Source organism: Danaus plexippus, chromosome 5 (genome assembly GCF_018135715.1).
Source record: "Danaus plexippus chromosome 5, MEX_DaPlex, whole genome shotgun sequence".
Lineage (NCBI taxonomy): Eukaryota > Metazoa > Arthropoda > Insecta > Lepidoptera > Nymphalidae > Danaus > Danaus plexippus.
This window is the reverse complement of record NC_083539.1, coordinates 8,089,814-8,110,750: the sequence shown is the minus strand read 5'-3', so window position 1 is coordinate 8,110,750 and position 20,937 is coordinate 8,089,814.

Sequence of the window (20,937 nt, the reverse complement as noted above, 5' to 3'; positions counted from 1 at the left end):
TCAGAACTAAGAAAATGTACTTATTCTTCTATTAATTATTTTTTCGCCGACCGCCAATACGCTTTAAGCAAGCGAGGTGATTAACGCTCAAAGCTTCTCCGTGTGAGGAGAACCCTTTGCTCCTTTGAACCCTTTGCACCCTTTGCTCCGATAGGCCAATGATGATGATGATGATGATGATCATGTTACTTATAATAACAAATACATTTCGAAAACTTAAAACCTATACCTATGTCCATAAAACTATCGTGATGTGACGCAATGTGATGGTTTTGCTAAATACCATCACATTACTTATGACATCAGGGACCTTGTGGTACACACGACCAGTTTTTCGCGCCGTGGAGACAGGAGCATCACTATTTATATGATATTTTATTAGTACAAATATGCTCGTTATATTTTAATAAAAAATAATAATACTATTAATACTTTTTCCCATATAATTTTGTACATTAACGTACTACGTGTATATCATTTCTCTTTTCATTATTAGTGACAAGTTCGTGTCACTACAACGTCATATCACTAGTTTTACAATCAGCGTTAAGCCCAAGTGCGCCTGCACTCACATTCAAGTGCACCAGTACTCGTGTAATAAATAAATCTCAATGTAGATATCATTATAAATAACATTGGACAATACATTCTGTCAATATTATAAGGCTGGATGCACACTATAACATTTATGTCATTTAATAATATATTTCTTTAAATGGTCGACAAAGGCGTGTACAGGTCAAAACTGGAAAGTTGCATGCATAGTGCCTGGGTATATACTACGTGCCAGCAAGCATATGTTAAAGGGCGAATGTCTCTTGGAAGGTACTTACGTCATAACCTGTACTTTTTTTCCCAAAAATTAATAGAATTTTTTTGTATGATGAAAATTTTCCAATAAAAAAAAATATTTTAAGAATATTTCAAATAACTTTCAATACTACCGACTAAACCAATCAGTAAAACCTCTTCATACATACGACCTTACCGTTATAAAACGCTAATATACACCCAGACAGCATACAGAAGATTATTTGTGAAAAAGAACGAGGAACTCTTTTTCCATAAGTAACATTTTTGTTATACGTAAGAAGAATTGATTCTTAAGTCATTTATAAAAACCCTTTTATAATGAGTTAGCAACATGTGCATAGATGAGTTCATCGACATAAGATAATAGTAGATATCAGCTGTTGCCTCGAGTGGAAAACGTTTTATACGTTAAATAATCTCTATAAGGTGTTCTCTATTTCACGTGACTTTGGCTAAATATGCCATGCATACTTTTTAGAGATGAAGATTATTAATAAAAAAGAATATTGATAGTGTAATGACTATATGTCATTGTGGTCAAATGCAATTTTTATATTATGGTCGTCTATATCTTGTTTTAAAACAAATATTATAATAATACTAGTTTTTCCCGCGATTTTATATTCGTGACTTCGGATAAGACGTAGACATAAATGTTTATAGCGTGTAAAAAAATAGATATTGTAACCAACCAGAAGCGACATCTACATTCTTTTTGTACTAACAGTTATATTGTCACTTCGTACACAATAGAAAATTTTATACCCTAATCTTGCTTTTTTCGGGATAGATATTAGCCGATGATATCCAAGCTGCATTACTCTATATTTTCATTAAAACGGGTTACGTAATTTTTGTGTGAAAGAGCAACAAACGTCCAGACATCCTCACAGACTTTCGCGTTTATAATATTAGAAGGATAATTAAAATATAGTGTGAAGCATAGAAAAATCCAAATAAATTTATCATAAGCCTATGACCACCCACTGCTTGAAGTCCTCTAACCCTTGTCATGATCTTGATCACCGAAATCAGACAACACTGGTTGCTGCAGCACCTAGAGGTATGTTGTTTCCACTAAAAGAATCCACCCCTTTATGGACCATCGAGTATTAGTCCATTAAGGTATGAGCCCATTCCGCTGCCAGTTCAACACTTTCAACACTTCTACAGTTACTTTGATAAAAAATAATATGTTATAGAAATAAATTTAAATTATCTTCATTTTCATTAAACGAATATACTTTTATTTGTAAAAAAAATTAGATAGGGGCCCCTTAAACCTACACCTGGGTCGCAAGTCTCAGGCACTGTTGATGCTCCTCTCTCTGCAACCCGCACGGAGAATCCATGGAATGCTGAGAGGTTTCGTTTCATCTTAAGATACAAGTATAACTTTCGGTTTGGATTTTAATTAAAAGCAATTATTAATATTTATTCACTTTATATCTACGATTAATTTAATTGCAGATGTTTTTACAAAGATTAATTGCATTTCTTATCTCTTCAAAAAACTTTTATAAAAAAAAACAGAGCATGTGTGTAACTTGGAAATTAATTGCAAAGAAAATATCAATCGCGTTAGCCCTAAAAGCGCTCTAATTTGGAACTTACTCTTGGTAAGTTTGAGGAAATCTAGAAAAAGTGGATAGAAATTAGTCTATATACAGACAATTGACGAGAAAAAGACCGAAGTTACCAATTTTTTTTTATAATATCGTTCTTTTCTATAATTTTTAGCTAAAAGACAACATAAAACACATCTACAGTTATACTTAAGTATGTACATCTCATCAAAAACCCTTCCAAAAAGACTTGTTACAGCCACTATGTTTTATTAATCCGACGCTATATGACTTCATAACAGAATGATATAGTGACATTATATAATTAGTATGAATTTGGAAAAAAAAATCGTGAAAAACAGTTGATAATTTCAATAAATGTATCAATTGTAATACACGCGTAGATAGATAAGATATGGAAGGGGTTCGAATGAACTTTAACGTCCTTGATTCTATCCCACCCACGACGTGCACAATCTTAATATGCTCAGTGAAAACACTCTCTGTTTACAATAAACGAGCGACCTGTGACCCTCGCTACACGATAAACCCTATAGTCACAGTGCAATCTAAGGCTGCGTTTGCACCAGGGTTGTTTATATATAGATATAAGATAAAATTTATATAATACATAAAACTTTATTTTACAGTTCGTCCGTTCAAAGCCATTTATAGTATTAATACGGTTTTAAAACTTGATTGAAAGAATATTTTAAAATTTTCTAAGTTAAACCTCCTATGTATTTTTTTAAAGACATTAACATTATTCATCTAGATTAAATAGGATTTTTTTGCTTAGAAACCTTGACATCGTCGGTCAAAAAAAAATATTAATTTACACAACTCAAAATACACCCTAACAGATTGCCTTAGCCACAGAACAATATAAAGTAGCGTTACATTAAATTGTCTCAATTGCTTACTTTTACGTTTAAAAATACAGAATTTAGAAAACTTATTTCGTATCAATAAATCAATTGTAATCATTATAAGTATTATTACATTAACAGTTAATAAGTTTCAGAAAAAATATAAATGTATATCATCAATACATTCATAACACACGATGAGACATTTTTATTATCCACTCAGTATAGTAACAATAAAATTTTATACATTAATCTGTCGAAAACTACAGAATTATACCAAAACAGAAGCTATTTATGCCGAAAATCTCTGAAAGGCGATGCGAAGATAATCAACCATCAAAGAGGTGCATAGCATGTGATACACGAGTATGTCAATTGAAAATATCTAATTACAATTACGTCTATCATAGACGTAGAGTTGTTTTGATGTGGAGATATTGTACATCACGCCATTAATCATGAATACAGCGACCGGTTGTTCTTGAGATAATAACAATATATACATACGTATTTTATAAATACATTTGTTTAACTTTTCTTTATCTACAACGACATATTTACATCAAGATTTTCATTTCTATTTTATCAGAGTTGTAACATATTAAATTTATATTTAAAAAATTATGGCTCGTTCAGTCGAAACGGCTTTACAGATTCCCATTAACTATATCACCAAGATGGGTGATGTCTGTAGAAAAAATATTTATTTGAAATATTGACAGTAATGCTATACATAACTAAAAATACGTCGTGTGTGATCGAAAATGTTTGTAAAGCAAGTTAACAGTTTGTTAATGTTATCAACAATGATATTTAATATATTAATTTTAAAACAGCTCGCTGATAATATAGTAATGACGTGCGGGACGTTATTCTATGAGATAACTCAGATTGTGAGAAGAAAGTTCAGCTATAACTTTACATTAACGACGACCCCACCATTCACATGATGCGGTTCAAGCGACACTAGATCAGCTAGGATACGAATAAAACGTAAATATGCTCACATACAAAATATACGCGTATGAAACTAGATAAACGATTTACCATTTACCATTGATTGATTGATCGATTGATTGATTTACCATTTACATACTTTAGCGTTTGTCTTAAATAATATAAAAAAAAATTGGTAATGTATTTTTCATTTATACAAGTCCCAATTTAAATTTTGAAAGCTTCATTTAAAACTATCCGGCGGAAGTGATGTAAATAACAACCATTATACATTTTCTATGTTTGTTGTTATCCAATTTTCTTACAAAATATAATATTTTCAAAATGAAACTGTATTTTCAGATCGTCTAAGACGACTATCAAACGTAATGAAAGTCCTAATCGTGGAATCGTAAAACAAATGTATGACAATTAATATCGGGTTTGAAATTTTCTTTAAATTTAACGTTTTCTTTAACAAAACAACACCTAAAATGACAAAAAAAATAATTCAATGATATTATATTCCGAGCAGTTTAACGCCATGTGAACCGAGACAGTTTTTATGTTGCTATAAATATTTCAATAATTAAATATTGCTATTATAAAGTATTTTTTTTTAATAAATTAATTTCAATCTTAGCTTTGTTTACTTAATTGAAACACTGACCATGCACAATTCGATTTAATAAATAATAACGAATATAAATAACATTATAATTTTTTTTTTTGGTTTTTCTGGTCTTCATAGAAATTTAACTAATAAGATTTCCTTTTTTTATAATTTGTCTTTCAAATCATAACAAAATAATAGCTATAATAGCTACATTATTTTGTTATGCTTTTTTGATAATGTTCATATTTTTCTTATTTTCACAAATTGGAACAATAAAAAACATTTTTCAGAGAATAAATATATTTTATTACGTAGCTACAATCCTATATGGAAGACTATATCTTTGGTTGGCTATAAATACATTAATAATTATCGCTTACAGTAAAAAAGCCCTATGACTACATATGTCTAAGTCTAACCAATACTAGAAACCTTGATCGAGTCTACACTATCAACTAGAACCAAAAAAAAATACTTCCATTACATATTTAAGTACAGACATTACATCTATTAGGCGGTGGCCTAATATAGGCCGAAAGGTCGAGTAAATACTCGAAATATCGTGACAATTAATTTATAAAAATTAATTTCCAATGCAGCAGCGATCATTGAAGACTCTCGACTCGGTGGTAGATCGGCGGATAGCTGCACAGCTTGAGGAGGCACCACGAACGTTTGCGCACGTGGTTGCGTCTAGGAGGCCGAGCTTCTAGCTGCCCCAGCAGCAGAAGAACAGTGATTACAAAGAAGATAATGTTCAACGGACGCATCTTGTTTGTTTTCTGGACACTTTTTTAAATACAATAATAAAATGCTATTACACACAGTAATTTCAAACGTCCAAGTTGTATATTTTATATCAGCGAGACAATTTTGTGTTATATGATTGACGTTTGTCTGTGTACTGATGATTTGAATAACTATCTCTGTCTTATATAGGGGCTGGAGGTTATCTCGCGCGTGTTGGATAACCCGCCGAATTGTGATTACGTGAGTTCGATGACTGGAGCTCAATGTCATTCGATTTACCGTAGTAAAATTATCTGTCATAGGTTATGGTACCTCGTAATACTGACATAGGTGATGTTTTCATTGAGCACTTGAAGAAGATTATTCATGGAGTGTATCAATCATTTTACAGCATACACAATAGAAACAACCGGTTTATTTATCATAAATTTTATCGTTTTATTTATATTTATGTTACATTAATTTTATGATACGATATTGTGTATTTTGTTTGATTTGTTACGTAAGAGTTTCCTTTTGCATGAAAAACGTCAAACTTTTTTTTTATTATAAGCACGTTTATTAGTATTATTATTTCTTTATATTAAAATAGAAAATTGAAATGACGGAATAGAAGACAAACAATTTTTTTTATACTACACACCATACACAGAAATTCTAATGACAAATCTATAAATGACATTTGACATACAAAACCCATGACAAATATAATTTTAAGTTTCTATCGTAATCTGACATGTCACCTCATTAAAAGCCAATTGGGTCAATGAGATTAAAAATCCTTGGATACTAGACTAAGTCTCCAGCATTTATCTAACTGGGTTAGGCAACGTTCAAGTAATAATATGATACTTCATACTCTGCTGTAATCGTGATATTATCAATAAGTTATAGTTAATAATTAATTGCATAAAAATAGTAATCTACGTATTTTTGTTTCTACAGTAATTATTAAATGGTAAGGCAGAGAGAGGACCTTCGACGGTGGAGGTGAGCATTAAACGCGCGTTAGATAGGGACCCTTCAAACGTACACCTGGGTCGCAAGTCCCGGGCGCTGTTGAGGCTCCTTTCCTCGCTACGCGATGGACGCGGCACCCGCACGGAGAATCCGTTGAATGCTAAGAAGTAAGAGTTTTCGTCTCTATAGATTTAAATGATAAGTCTGTTTAAAAATAAAAACATCCTTTTTCATTTTTATATTTATATTATATATAAATAAATAAATAAAACTTATCTATTATATACGTAAAAGTGAATGATATACAAAGTGATCAAATAGTAATAATTAAGTATATCTGGTTATAACTTGATACTGCTCTTATCATATGTACGATAATTTCTCGTATTCCTACAACACATCTGAGGTCACCTCACCAGCTCCAAAATCTGGGCTTTCGTAAATTATCTTATATACAAAGTTCGTTGACATTGATTTGACCAATCAGGAAGGTTAAATAAAGGGCACAGTTCTAATATCCAATCCAATTTAATTCGCTATATGCCTAATGGTAATAGAAAACAAATTTTTTAAAAAGTTTTTTAACATAAAAAGAATAAGTTATACCTAGCATTATTTTTAAAGACCTTTTCCATTATACCCAAACATTACATATTGAATATATACAATGGTTCGGTATTTGAGAAAGAAATTTTGCAACGAGCTGAACGGTCGTAAGTAATTGCGTGTTTATAATCTAAAGCTCCTAAAAATAAATGAAGATTTTATGTTGAAAGACAAAGAATACCAATATAGAAATTAAATAAATCATTTTATATTTAAATCTTAATATACAAGTCAAATTAATTTAATTTGGTTTTTTTTTATTTCGAACTTACAGCTCAGCTAAACTAAAGCTAAAGTAACGTAAAAATTACGATTGAGAATACAGATTGACTTTCACATTTTTTTTCTAGAGTTTTTGGCATAACATTCTAATATTTAATTCAAATTCTATGTCATCTTGATTTTTCTCAATAGCTTTGTTTTAGAAAAATTCCAACGTTAATTGCGTAGCCATATTCTTGTACTACCCAGACCATTTGACCCAAAAGTATACAGCCGATAAACTTTTTTGAATATGTTATATGTATGACGCAATAAACGTACGACCTTACAATATGAAACAAACGTCAATGACATATATTTTTTTTTTTATAATAATCGAAGATTTATATATATTAATTAAAATTAATTAATACGTATACTTATACGAATAATCTGTTCCTAAAATTTGTATTACTATATAATATACTACACTTTTCCTTTAGGATGCGAATAATTATATTAGTAGCCTGAAATATATATATAAAAATATATGTATAGTATATAATGTAAATATAATATCTGTATATCTGTATGTGTGTATATTATCTGTCATCTAAAATATCTACGTGATAACCACGCTCTGACATCATTAAATAACATTTTTGATTTTATGTAGCGATAATGGATATAAATCGTAGCAACTAAATATCTTAGTGTGATTTCGATCGATAAATGTGTCATTCGTCATTAGTGCGTTAAAAAACTATACATTATTTTTGTCCGCTCTCGAGCAGTTACCTCAAAGTATAAGTCATCTGGTTGGCCTGTAAATTTTAATGTCCTGAAGGAATAACATAAGTGTGACGTAATAACACAATACATTATGACAAGAGATTTGATAGAACGGACAAATAAACTGCATTGTTATCATATTAAAAAAAGGAAGTTAAGCGAGACGTCTGATTCTAACTGTTAATATTTAACCACGCTTCGTCTGAAAACTTAGTTTTAGGTAACATTTAAACTATTTATTCGATGAATAACTTTTACTTTGATCACTTCAATGATATAGAATATTCATAAACGAGGGTTGAAGTTTTCGAAGAATTCTTTATATCTCCTATTGAAATTATTTAAATGGAAGCCATTTTAAAATTTAATTATCCTCTGTAAACCTAACACCATAACGAGTTTAATTGTATCTTACGTAAGATTCTTATAATAAGTTATTATAAAACATCAGTTGAATTTATCACGAGTCTATTAATAACACACTATTTGGACCTTACGTGTTTGTCACGAGTCAACCTTTGGTATAACGTGAGTCGAGTCTCACAATTATCAAAAGGAAATAAATAAATGTAAACCGTATGAATAAAAACTTTAAATATTAACAAATATTTTTTTTATTAAAACATTGAATTTGAACGCTACAACAATATTTTTTTAAATCCAGTTTACACAAGTTTAAACAACAATATTTTATTCAAATCGTTATTTTTTTTTTATTACTATAAAAACAAAAAAAAAAGTCTTCTTCACACATAATAGATTCATGGAAATGTATTTTTTGATATAAATATGGTACTGTATAAAGTCTTAATTCCAAGGAAACAAAAAAGGTTGTATACGATCTAGATCGATGCTGACCACAATATTAATAAATAAAAAAAATAAAATGTCACTCCCATCATAAATTACAGCTATAATACAATAAGTCACACGTAAAAAATACATGAGTAGTAATAGTTTACAATAACACGCAATAAAATGCGGATATGTATCGATAATAAGCTCAGCTTCCCAAATCTATTTTAAGACTTGCGTAATAGCCAGTACACCGCCACGCCTCTCACACAAACTCTCTTATCACATAGCACGTGTCGCATGAATTAAAACGGTTTGTTTTATCATATAGTAACTTCATACTCATTTTTCATCATCGTTATTTGTTCTTTTGATCTCTGTACAAACGAAGATATTTTAATTCGTTACTCTAAATTTATTTGATTTATTTTTATAAAAGAAATTATAGAAAATAGCAATTAGTATTAAAATATTAAGAATGTAACTCATACAAAGTTAATATTAACTTCCTTAAAATAAAATCGAATAATGCTTTCTATTGACTTCCATTTTATTTTTAAAATATGATTATCTCGCATGTCTTAAAAGATATTTCATCAGAATGATCAGGACGATACTTAAAAACGATGATTACTTTTTAGGTTACTTTGGATTTATCAAAACTCAATATAAACTGTGAACTTTGGACTTTAAATACTATCAAAATTTACTTTATTCCACAAATTAAACACATTAATATTAATAAAACTAATATTATAAACTACATACTCCCAACATTTCGGTTACTTTTCAGCAACCTTGATCACGGAGCAGACGAGAAGTGACATCTTTTTTAATTTAATAAAATACGCGTATTATAATCCGAAAAATATTAGTTTTATTTAAGTGAATACTCGCGAAAGTGTTAGATCTCACTACATTAATATTATGTTTCGAATAAAAAACTAAAGCCTTTCAGTGAAAAAAAATCTAAGATCAAATTTAATGTTACCCATTATATCCAATTCCAATAACCAGGGATAGTGGAAATCCAAAATACATCATACGTATCATATAAAATATAAATAGTACATTTTACATTCTGGTAACATTCGCTTATCATTGCATCAGACTTTAAAACAGGTGCTCGATAACAGAGCGATAAGATATTTTTATAACTTAATGTTTAGTCTGTGTATTTTTTTTTTTATTTATTGCGTTATTGTTTCGTAGTGAGCAAATCAAAAAAGTATATTTACATAACTCTTTTCTAACAGTAGCATTTCCATATATTATGGGTTTTTTCATTCAATAACTTAGGTTAATTGTATTGTTTACGAAGATAAATGAATAAGAAACTTTCAATGCTCCGCATCTCGCTTGACCACGTCAACTTGGACTAAACAGAACACCTGCTTCACGATCGTACTACGATAAGTAAATCCTATCAGAAGATATTTATATTAATAATGAAATAAATGTACTATCTATCTGAACCTCTCTGATTACAATGACGGATATAGCTCAATTACCTTTCTTACCTTAATTTAGAAGTCTAAATATCTAATTATCGGGAGTTTGGTAGAAAAGTACATTGACTTGACTTTGAAATGACCTTAACCCAAGTGTTTCGCACTTAGGCCGTGGCACCTACGCTTAGGTAAGGATTTAACTACTTTTTAGCCTACTTAAGTATTGCTTTCGCGACTAAATTCTTCGCTACCTTGCATAAAGTACAGAATGTATATGTATGCCCAAGGAAGTTTTGTGTTCTCTTGTACAAATACTAGTTTTACTCAAATGGATTGAGTCTTGAGTTTTCCGCGAGATTTCTTGTTTTTCAATATAGCTAATCCATTTGCAGTAGCTTGTTACAGACGAATTTGCAGACTGAAGCTCCTTCATCTTTTCTATGTTTTTATAAGTCATTACTATACCTAGTCGAAGATGTAAGCCTTGAACCAAGCTTGTGTTAACTTACAGCTGATGGCCACATCACTAAAGGGCAGTTTTCACTTTTACTCATGCATGTCAGATTCTTATATATCGCCTCGTTAAATAAATAAGAGATTTGAAGCAATCATTGATCTACTACAGTCCATCCTTCCCCGTTTCCATCATGAAGCACATTAAGAAGTGCTTTCCACTTAAGAATGGTTAGGAGAAGAGACGGAATAAATGATCCGTCACCGTTCAATGGCCTTTTTAGACTCGTCTTAAAATTTATCAGCACCGCTTCAACATGTCAGAGTACGTCGTTAATAATTCCAAAAAGAATAATATTACCGATCAAAACCCTTGAACGTAACATTTCTTAGAAAGCAAATAATTTTGAAAACTACGTTATGCAATCATTTTTAGGTTAATCGATAGAAATATATCATAGTACTAAAAGGAAGGTTTATACATATAAATAGTCTTTTTTGTAAAAAACCTGTAAGGTAAGCTATAGGAATGGAAGAAAAAATTTTTTTTTCTTTGCCAAAAGTATATAGCAGTTCCACGTGCATATCATGACATAAAGACGTGACGAAGAAGCGGTCTTTTAAATTTATTTATCAAAGATACAATAATTAAATACATTAAGAATTTAATTTTAAATATATCATTTTTAATTACGTCTTGTAATTTTCATTACATGATGAAATAGTTCCCACATTATTTTGGTTTAATAAAAGTTAGATATATGGTTCATTTGTATGACAATAAGTTCCTTTAAACGTCAAAGGAACTTATTTTTAAAAGTATTGAAGCGTGTATTATTATTGTAATAATAACATTTAAATTTCGCGCCTTTCTGAGTCTATGTCAAGTTTTACATTACCTGTGCTTTCTTTTTTTTTTCTTTCCCGCCCCGCTCTGTGAACATCACAAGTGAATCAAAAGTTTTTTTGCTAATTACTAAACGAAAGTAATTGTGTAAAATAAAACATCAATTATAACATTTGTAAGTTGTACTTAAGTTCAAGTTATGGTTTAATTAATCTTAAAAATTTTAAATTTTCTAAGCAATTGTATATTTCAGCGGGAACGATTAAAATTTATGAAAATTTTCATGATATTCTATATCTCTCTACTTATCTGTTCTGAGTGATAGACACATGTCTTATTAGTTATATCTTTCCGATAACCCCTGTGTGTGTTTTATCTTAATTCAGAATTTTAAATTGACATTAAAAAATTATATGCATAGAATTTAAAGTATTTAAATAAATAAAATTTAAAAAAATAAACTGAAAGACATAAAAATTAAAAAATATATATCTATAAATGTTCTAGTTAGCCGTTATAAACACAATCTTTATCCAAAAAAGTTTGTTTAAGCCTTGGTACAGTCTAAATAAGCGTAAGAACTGAACAAAAACATATTTCGCGAGTTCTGAACGGTGATTTAATTTTAGTGATGAAACGGCCACAAAAACCATCAAATTTACGCAGTCATTTTCATTCATACAGTTTACATTTACTTATTTCCTTTTGGTAATTGTGAGACTCGACTCACGTTATACCAAAGGTTGGCTCGTGACAAACACGTAAGGTCCTAATAGTGTGTTATTAATAGACTCGTGATAAATTCAACTCATGTTTGATAATAACTTATTACAAAAATCTTATGTACGATAGTCTTAAACACGGTATCGTGGTAGGTCTAATTTAATTAAATTTAATTTACATACTAATGATACTGAAACATGTTTGACACATGAATTTCTTTTATTTTATATTCAAAATTTAAGGCTTTACGGCAAAAGGGAAAAATTTGTTTACCGTGTTTTATGATTTATTAGGATCTCCTTTTTCAAGAGTTTCTCAAAACATAAAGCCTAACATCTATAAGTCACTATATAATGTAGTCCTTTTCTCTCTTTCAAAATTTGATTTCATTAAAACTTCAATAGAAATATTTTGTTACTTAATCTTCTTATCCCTTTTAGGTACCTACTTACTATCTATGCTGAATCTATATCTGTTACTGCAATTATTTTAATATTGATATCGAAGACTTACGCGAATATTCATTTAAATAAGATTTCGGGATGTACTACGCGTTTTGTATTATTTTCAACTACCTATTACCGAAGTTTCGGTTACTTTGCAGCAACCGTGATCACGGACAGATAAGATGTGAATTTTGATGTGATTTACTGAAAATAATCTAAAATTATTACAATACAAAATGATTATTATTATAGTATTTAGTACGCATAGTTTATCATCATCATCATCAGCCCAACGGAGCCCACTGCTGAGCAGTGCTCAGCAGTGGGCTCTTCTCACCTCTTCTCACACGGAGAAAGTTAGAGCATTAAACACCACGCTTGCTCATCGCGGATCGGCGATTATAAACTTATAATTTGAAATTATAAATCCAGGTTTACTTACGATATTTTCGTTTACCGCCTCTTAGTCGTGTCTAAATACTCTTCTGAAGTACATATAACTCGGAAAAAATCACATTGGTACTTGCCAGGTTTCGAACCCGCGCCGTTATCCACGAGAGGCGGGTCTTTAACTTCTAGGCCACCACCACTAGGCATAGTTTTATATTGTATATTTAAATATAAAAAATTCTATTTAATCTATATTTCATTATGTTATATAAAAAAAAATATTATGTAGTTGAGGTTAATAGACACTACAGGTAGAGTGAAAATGGACTCGAATTGCCTCTGAATCATCGGCTACTCTGCATCATACAACATTCCATGTAAATTCAGTTTTACATTAACATACATTTATTTCCGTTCACACTACTAAAAACTAGAAACTGTACGTAATGAGTCTAAAAAAAAAAGTAACGAACTTTAAATAGCAAACATTTCATTATTTGACTCCAATTATCAACTAAACAAACTAAAGCTCCGCTTAGGAAATAGGTTTTTTTTGGAGAAAATAGACAATTTATAAATATACGTAGATAATTAAGCAATATTACCTCATACTGCAACTCAATTACTATATGCTGAAAAAATACTTATAATAGAGCTCGTATTGTGATGTACCTATTTATATTATTTACTTATATGAATTAAAATTCCATAATTTTCATTATTTTGAGCTATCGCTATGTTTAGACTTCAGTTAAAATCGATATTTATGTTGTAGTTGTTGTTGTAATTATTTGGGGAGAAATGAAGAAGTGTTTTTATCTTACAGCCTTCAGATTATTATGAATTATAAGAGGCTTTAATTTATCATAATCTATCTCATCATCATCACCAGCCTATAGGAGCCCACTGCTGAGCAAAGGCCTCTTCTCACACGGAGAAGGTTAGAGAATTAATCACTCATGACGGGTTGGCGATTTCAATCTTATAATTTGAAATTATAAGACCAGGTTTCCTCACGATGTTTTCCTTCACCGTCCGTCAGTGGTGTCTAAATACTCTTAGAAATATTATGATTCGGAAAAGATCACATTGGTACTTGCCAAGTTTCGAACCCGCGCCCTCACGTATGAGAGGCGGTCCTTTTAACCTCCAGGCCACCACAACTTTTTTTTTTTCTAATAATCTATCTATCTATCTTAAATCTTAACAATTATAGTTATATATTTTTTTTATATTATATATTTGATTTAAGCGTATCGATACTAATTTAAAACGTTATATTATCGCTGATGATAGCGATGCGGCTTTCAATTGAAATGACATGATAAGATACTGATAACAGTACGATTGTTGTGGCCAAATGTCAACAAAAATATGAATATAACAGTTCTACTCGTGTATAAAAAAGGTTATATATATACGTAAGTATTTATTCATTATGTTTTTATGTATTCTTGATCCTTTTATACTTTTAATCCATACATGATTCTGGTAAAACCTTATTAGAATGCAGATATATCTGGCTAGGCATTTTGGAAGATCAAGTATTTGCAATGAAAAAAAAAACACAAGTAAAAAGGAATTCGAAATTCAAAAAGGTAATATCTAGAATTATAAGTGAATCATTCGTTATATAAATAATTTCGTATATCTATTTTAAAATTATTATACATTAAGAAGATATATTCTGTCAATGAACCACGTTGCTCGGCTTACGTTGATGTCTTTTGTTAACGACGCGTTTAAAAGTTGATACCGGCTTCTTGAACTGACGACAAGACATGTCTCATTTAAAATATATAATGTAAATACATCTGGACATAAAGCTATTGTTTCCTAAGAAATTATTTGAAGTTTCTGTCGCTAAAATGTTGGAAAAATATGTAACATTTTTGTAATTTTATTGAGACTTATAATTTGGGCCATGTATTATTTCAGTTAAATTATAAGTTGATATCAAATTAAAATAAAACTATAGTCTTCGGATTTACACGCTTTTTTATCACTGTTAGTATTATATTTGTCGAGCAACAAAATGACAGATGTAATATAAACTTAATAAGATCCAGTTCATAATATTTTCAACAACTATAATTCAGTAATATGGAAATATTAATAGAGTTTATTAATCGCATTGATTAAGGTTTTTCTGCTCCGCTCTTATCTCGAAACGATTCGTAATAGCGACGTATCAAAACAAAAAGTGGCGTGATGACATCACGTGTTTAAAAGTGACATCTGACAACCAACCTCATTTCACAATTATAAAAAAGTAAGACTTAAATGTTATTAAATTTTTAAACGGATATGCAGGATATGTTATAAGAAGAAGTACAAAAAAATACTTCATATTTAAATTATATATTTTATAAATTATTATTTTGATTCATTACCAACAACATACAGAAAAAAGGCTTTTTGTCAATTTTTTAAACGCTAGCAGATTTTTGTATGTCAATTTGGTCTATAAAATTTAATACATTAATAATAAAAAAAAAACAACTTTATCTATTTCCAAACAAACATTTCACTGATTAAGTATGGTTGTAACTATTTTTTAAGAAAAAGTAAGATAGTGTCCAAAAGACAGTTGAAGTTTCAAAAAAAAAAAGATATAAAAACAATTGAACTCTAAAGAAAACAAAAGAAAAACAACAAATGGATTTACAGCTAACAATAATGCACGGAATGTGAAATGAGTTTAAAAGAGTATATATTACAGACTATAAAAAACGTAAATTTGAATGATCTGTTACGTAACACCCACACGTGCTAGGGTCTAGGGTCTGGGTCTTAGGTCTGGGGTGTGTCATAATCTTGAGTAATCTCGCAATAAATAGTTGACGTACACTATCATTGTTTAATTTATCACTTTGACGTTCTTATTGTTTGCGCAGCCGATAACTTATCGTATTATACAACCCCATAGTTTGTTTTTATTTATATATTATTTATGTGAATGCAATTTATCAAATATTATTCTTCTTATGTTAACTACTTATGCACGCGGCTGTGTTTGTGATATTTAAAATTAAGAAACAATTAGTGACCTTATAGAATTAAACACGTATCAGCCATTATTCATTTATTATAAGAAAACAAAAAAATACCTCTTCTAATTATCAAATATACAAAAAAAAACAACACTTGAACCAAAAATTATATAATTCAAGTGAAAAAGGAATAGATTATTTTTTCATCTCTCACATCCTTTTATGTTGTTATTATTCAAGTAAAGATGATCCAAAAATACAAATGTCGTTGAAAAAAAATCGACTATACAAAAATAAATGTACGTCAGTATCTTATAATTGTAAAGGTTTTAAAAGATCACTGCAGTCAATACGGGCCTTGTGTGTGTCCGCTGATGTTATAGCCTTGCAAGAGACTTGGCTCCTTGCTCATGACCTGCCGTTGCTGGGCAAGGTGAGTGGTAGCTTTGATTTTACATGTAAAACAGCTGTCGACACCACCGCTGGTATTCTTAAAGGGAGACCACACGGTGGGGTTGCATTGTTGTGGCGAAAAAATGTATTTGACACTGTCTCTGTCACACATTGTTGTAGTGTTAGACTAGCAGCTATCAAAGGAACCGTAGGCGAAAAATCATTTATTGTTTTTTTTTGTATATATGCCCACGGATGCCCCTGACAACAGTGTTGAGTTTGTGAACTGTTTGGGGGAAATAGATGCTATTGAAGCAGTCTATATTTTGGGAGATTTTAATTCACACCCAGGTGAACCGTTTTGGTTAGAGTTACAGCGATATTCTCTAGATAAATAGTGGTTATGTGCTGATGTGGAAAAATTGGGCACCATATCTCGCACTATTACATTTATTAGTGATATCGATGGTAGTATGAGGTGGTTAGACCACTGTATAGTGACACTGACAGCGTAGAATACTGTTTCAAATGTTAGAATTGATAGTGATGTGTACTGGTCTGACCACCTCCCGCTTATAATAGAGTGTAACTTAAATATAATGGTTTCAAAAATTCAAACGCCGGATTATGTATGTAATAAAATATTGTGGCGCTCTAGGTCTGATGCACAGATTGAGCGCTATCACGACATATGCCGCGAGCAGCTCGAAAAAGTCGATTTTACATACTCCTTTAAAACTTGTGCAGGCGGAATGTGTCGTGATGTCGATCATAAGCATCTATTGGATGATTTGTACTCTCAAATTGTTGCTACTCTTAGCGGAGCAGCTGAACTTACATATGAGGGCCCCTTTAATAATAAAAAACGCGTAATCGGCTGGAATAAACATGTACGTGAGGCATATGAGAATGCACATAGTAAGTTCCGCGACTGTTTGCTTATGAACAAACCAAGGAATACAGAGTAGAAAGATTTTTAAAAGTAAATTAAAATGGTGTCAAAAACATGAAGACCAAGTTAGAATGAAAATTATTGGCTCACACAGGTTGCCTCATAGTTTTGTAAAATTTTGGAAAGCAACAAACAAATTAAATGTGAGGACTGGTCGACCTGCGAACATAGGGGTTACAGTGAGCCAGGAGGGATTGCCACTATGTTCAGAAGTCAATTTCAAGTAACTTCTCCCTTGGGCCCTGCGTCACCAATGAATGATGCTGAGACCATTACGGCCACACCTTTGAGTTTTTCTGCTGCTCAGGTAGCAGAGACTATTAAAAGAATGAACAGAGGTAAATCGCCTGGTCATGATAGTCTCAGCATTGAACATCTAAGACATGCGGGGGTTTGTCTACATAGAGTATTGGCGTTGTTTTACTCCTTGTGCTTAAAACCTTCCAGCCGATATGATGAGAACGGTGGTGAACTGGTTAAAAATAAAACTGGAGATGTTTCTGATCAGTCTAATTATAGGCCCATATCACTAGCCACGGTACTTGCTAAGGTATTGGACAGTCTAATAGACCAAAATTTGAATAAATATTTGAATATACACGACGCGCAATTTAGATTTTGACCTGAACTCTCAACAGAAAATGCTGTTTTGTGTCTAAAACAGACTGTCAAATATTACACGAGCAGGGGAACACCGGTGTATGCCTGCTTTTTGGACCTCTCAAAAGCTTTCGATTTAGTTTCTTACGATTTGCTATGGACGAAACTTAGAGAAGCGGGTTTACAGCCGGAAGTTCTTTATTTATTGAAGTATTGGTACCTAAACCAGGACAACCATGTAAAGTGGGGTGAAACTATGTCAGACTCGTATCGATTGGAATGCGGAGTGAGGCAGGGGGTTATAACCTAAGCTGTTCAACCTTTACGTAAACGAACTAATCGTGGGACTCAGCAGCAAGCCAGTCGGATGCTGGATAGACGGTGTGTGTGTCAATAACCTTAGTTACGCAGACGACATGGTTCTGCTGGGTCCTACGGCTGGTTCTATTAGGTGTCCCTTAAAGACGTGTGAGAAATATGCATTAAAACATGGCCTTACGTACAATGTCAATAAAACTGAGTACATGGTCTTTGGGATCCGTGGAAGGGTAATCGACTACAAACCGGTTTTAAAACTAAATGAGAAACAGTTAAGTCAGGTTAAAGTATTTAAATATCTTGGTGAATACATTTTCGAGGATCTCAGAGACCATGCAGATATTGAACGTGAACGAAGAGCACTTGCCGCCAAGTGTATGCTTGCCCACAGGATTGCACGTTGTAGTAAAGAGGTGAAAATAACTTTGTTCAAGTCGTATTGCCAAACATTTTATACGTGTGCCCTGTGGAACTGTTACAGCAAGAAAGCACTAGACGCACTGAGAGTGCAATATAATAATGGATTCAGAGTTTTGTTGGGACTTGGACGCTTCTGTAGCGCGTCCGCCATGTTCGCTGAGGCGGGTACAGATGTCTTCTTTTCTATAATAAGAAAAAGGACTGCATCGCTACTTAATAGAATACGATCAAGTCGCAACAGGATTCTGAAAATGTTCAGTGCCAAGCTGGCCGAGCCTGCGCTTCAGCACTTTGCTTGGTGAGGCAGGTTAGGCTAAGCAAATAATCTTTTTTTTTCTTTCTTATGTTAATTTTTTTGTCTTATTATTATAATTTATTATACTAACGTAGTTGTAAGGGCTCCTTTTTATTGTAACTAACAAATGGACTGTAAATTGTTTGAAATTTTAAAAATTATTATTATTAAAAATAGTCCAACTACTTGCTCGTTACAAACAAGTACACGACCACGTGTTCGCATTTACTGTTTATCTATTTTCCTTATAAAGATTAACTGTTTACATTGTAATTACAAATTATAATTTCAGATGAGACAGATATATCTTTTCCTTTAATCTACCCGCTAAAGTTTATCAATATAGATATATATATTTAAGTATTTAAGATTAGTTTTAAACTAAAATTTCCACCGAAAAATGTATTAATTTCAACTAAAGTATTAGGTGTTTGCGAAGATAAAAATAGATTACAGCCAGAAAATTAATCGTTAATAGATATTTGTTTTGTTAAGTCAAAACTTGCGAAGTTTGTGTCTCATCATCATCAGCCTATAATGGATCGTTCCGAGAGGAGCACTTCAATAAGGTCAGTAACCCGATACACACGGTTCATAATGACAATATTTTTTTATCATTATCAAAGTAGGTGACGAAACAATACATAAAAGTACGTGTAGTAAGTTTAATGGTCAAAGGTTTAATCATTCTTCAGCTCAAATTTATGTTATCTAATTTGTTTCATGCAAACTACGCTAATTATGCTCAAAATTTTGGTTTTTTGTCCTTATTTTTTCTCATAGACATCTAAAGTATCCAATTTCTTTCCCTTAAGTAGGAAATTTTTATTTTAAGGTTAATTGATTTAAAGGTGACCACGCCTTTTATATGGAGCCTAGAATGAAAATTACCTCTCTCACAAACAAATATAAATTAGTTTATTTTCCATAACTGCTTTTCGTGGGTACCCACTGGCTTTATTTTTAACTACCTATTCATCCTTACCGGAAGTCAAGGTGTCGTCTCTCTTATCAGAAAAAACAACGCAACCATCAATTTAAGATAAAAGCCATAATCTTTTAATATTTCTGATCATTACACTTTAAACAATATGCCCAAAAGTCAACAAAAATATGATTAACAAATTAATTTTTTTTTTTACAGTGACCTTTTTTCCACATTCATTGAGAATTTCTAGCTCCATCCTATTCTTAATAACCTAAGCTACTACCTGGTGATGTCTAAACAGGTCTTACTTTTCTAGACGATATACACTTTAGGAAAATATTTGTTGTCAAACTTTAGAAACCTTGAATAGATGGCAATAAAATGACATGATGTGGTGTGTATACAGGTTCTACGAACACTTCGTAGTGGTCGATCTCCTTTCTGGACACTAATACCACTCTCCTACCAGAGACACCCTAGGTGTAGCATACCAAGTCGTTACATTTGAGTTGATATTGAGAATTTGACATGAGAATGAAACTTATAACTGAAATTTTGCAGTATGTTATAACAAACACGACATAGAATAGAGTTTTTTTACTAGATTTGGATAAGATATAACTAATACTAAGCCCTTTGTGATTTAAGTGTAGTTATAAATCTCTTATAAATGATGTGGTATTTAAAACAAAAATTTACAATCAGGCGAGCTACAGGCTTCAAATTTCATGGAACTCGGTTTTTCTTAAAAACAAACTTATAAAGAAATTTGTTTGGTTTAACCTCTGACAATAACAAAAACAATGGAAAACTTATCGAATATTT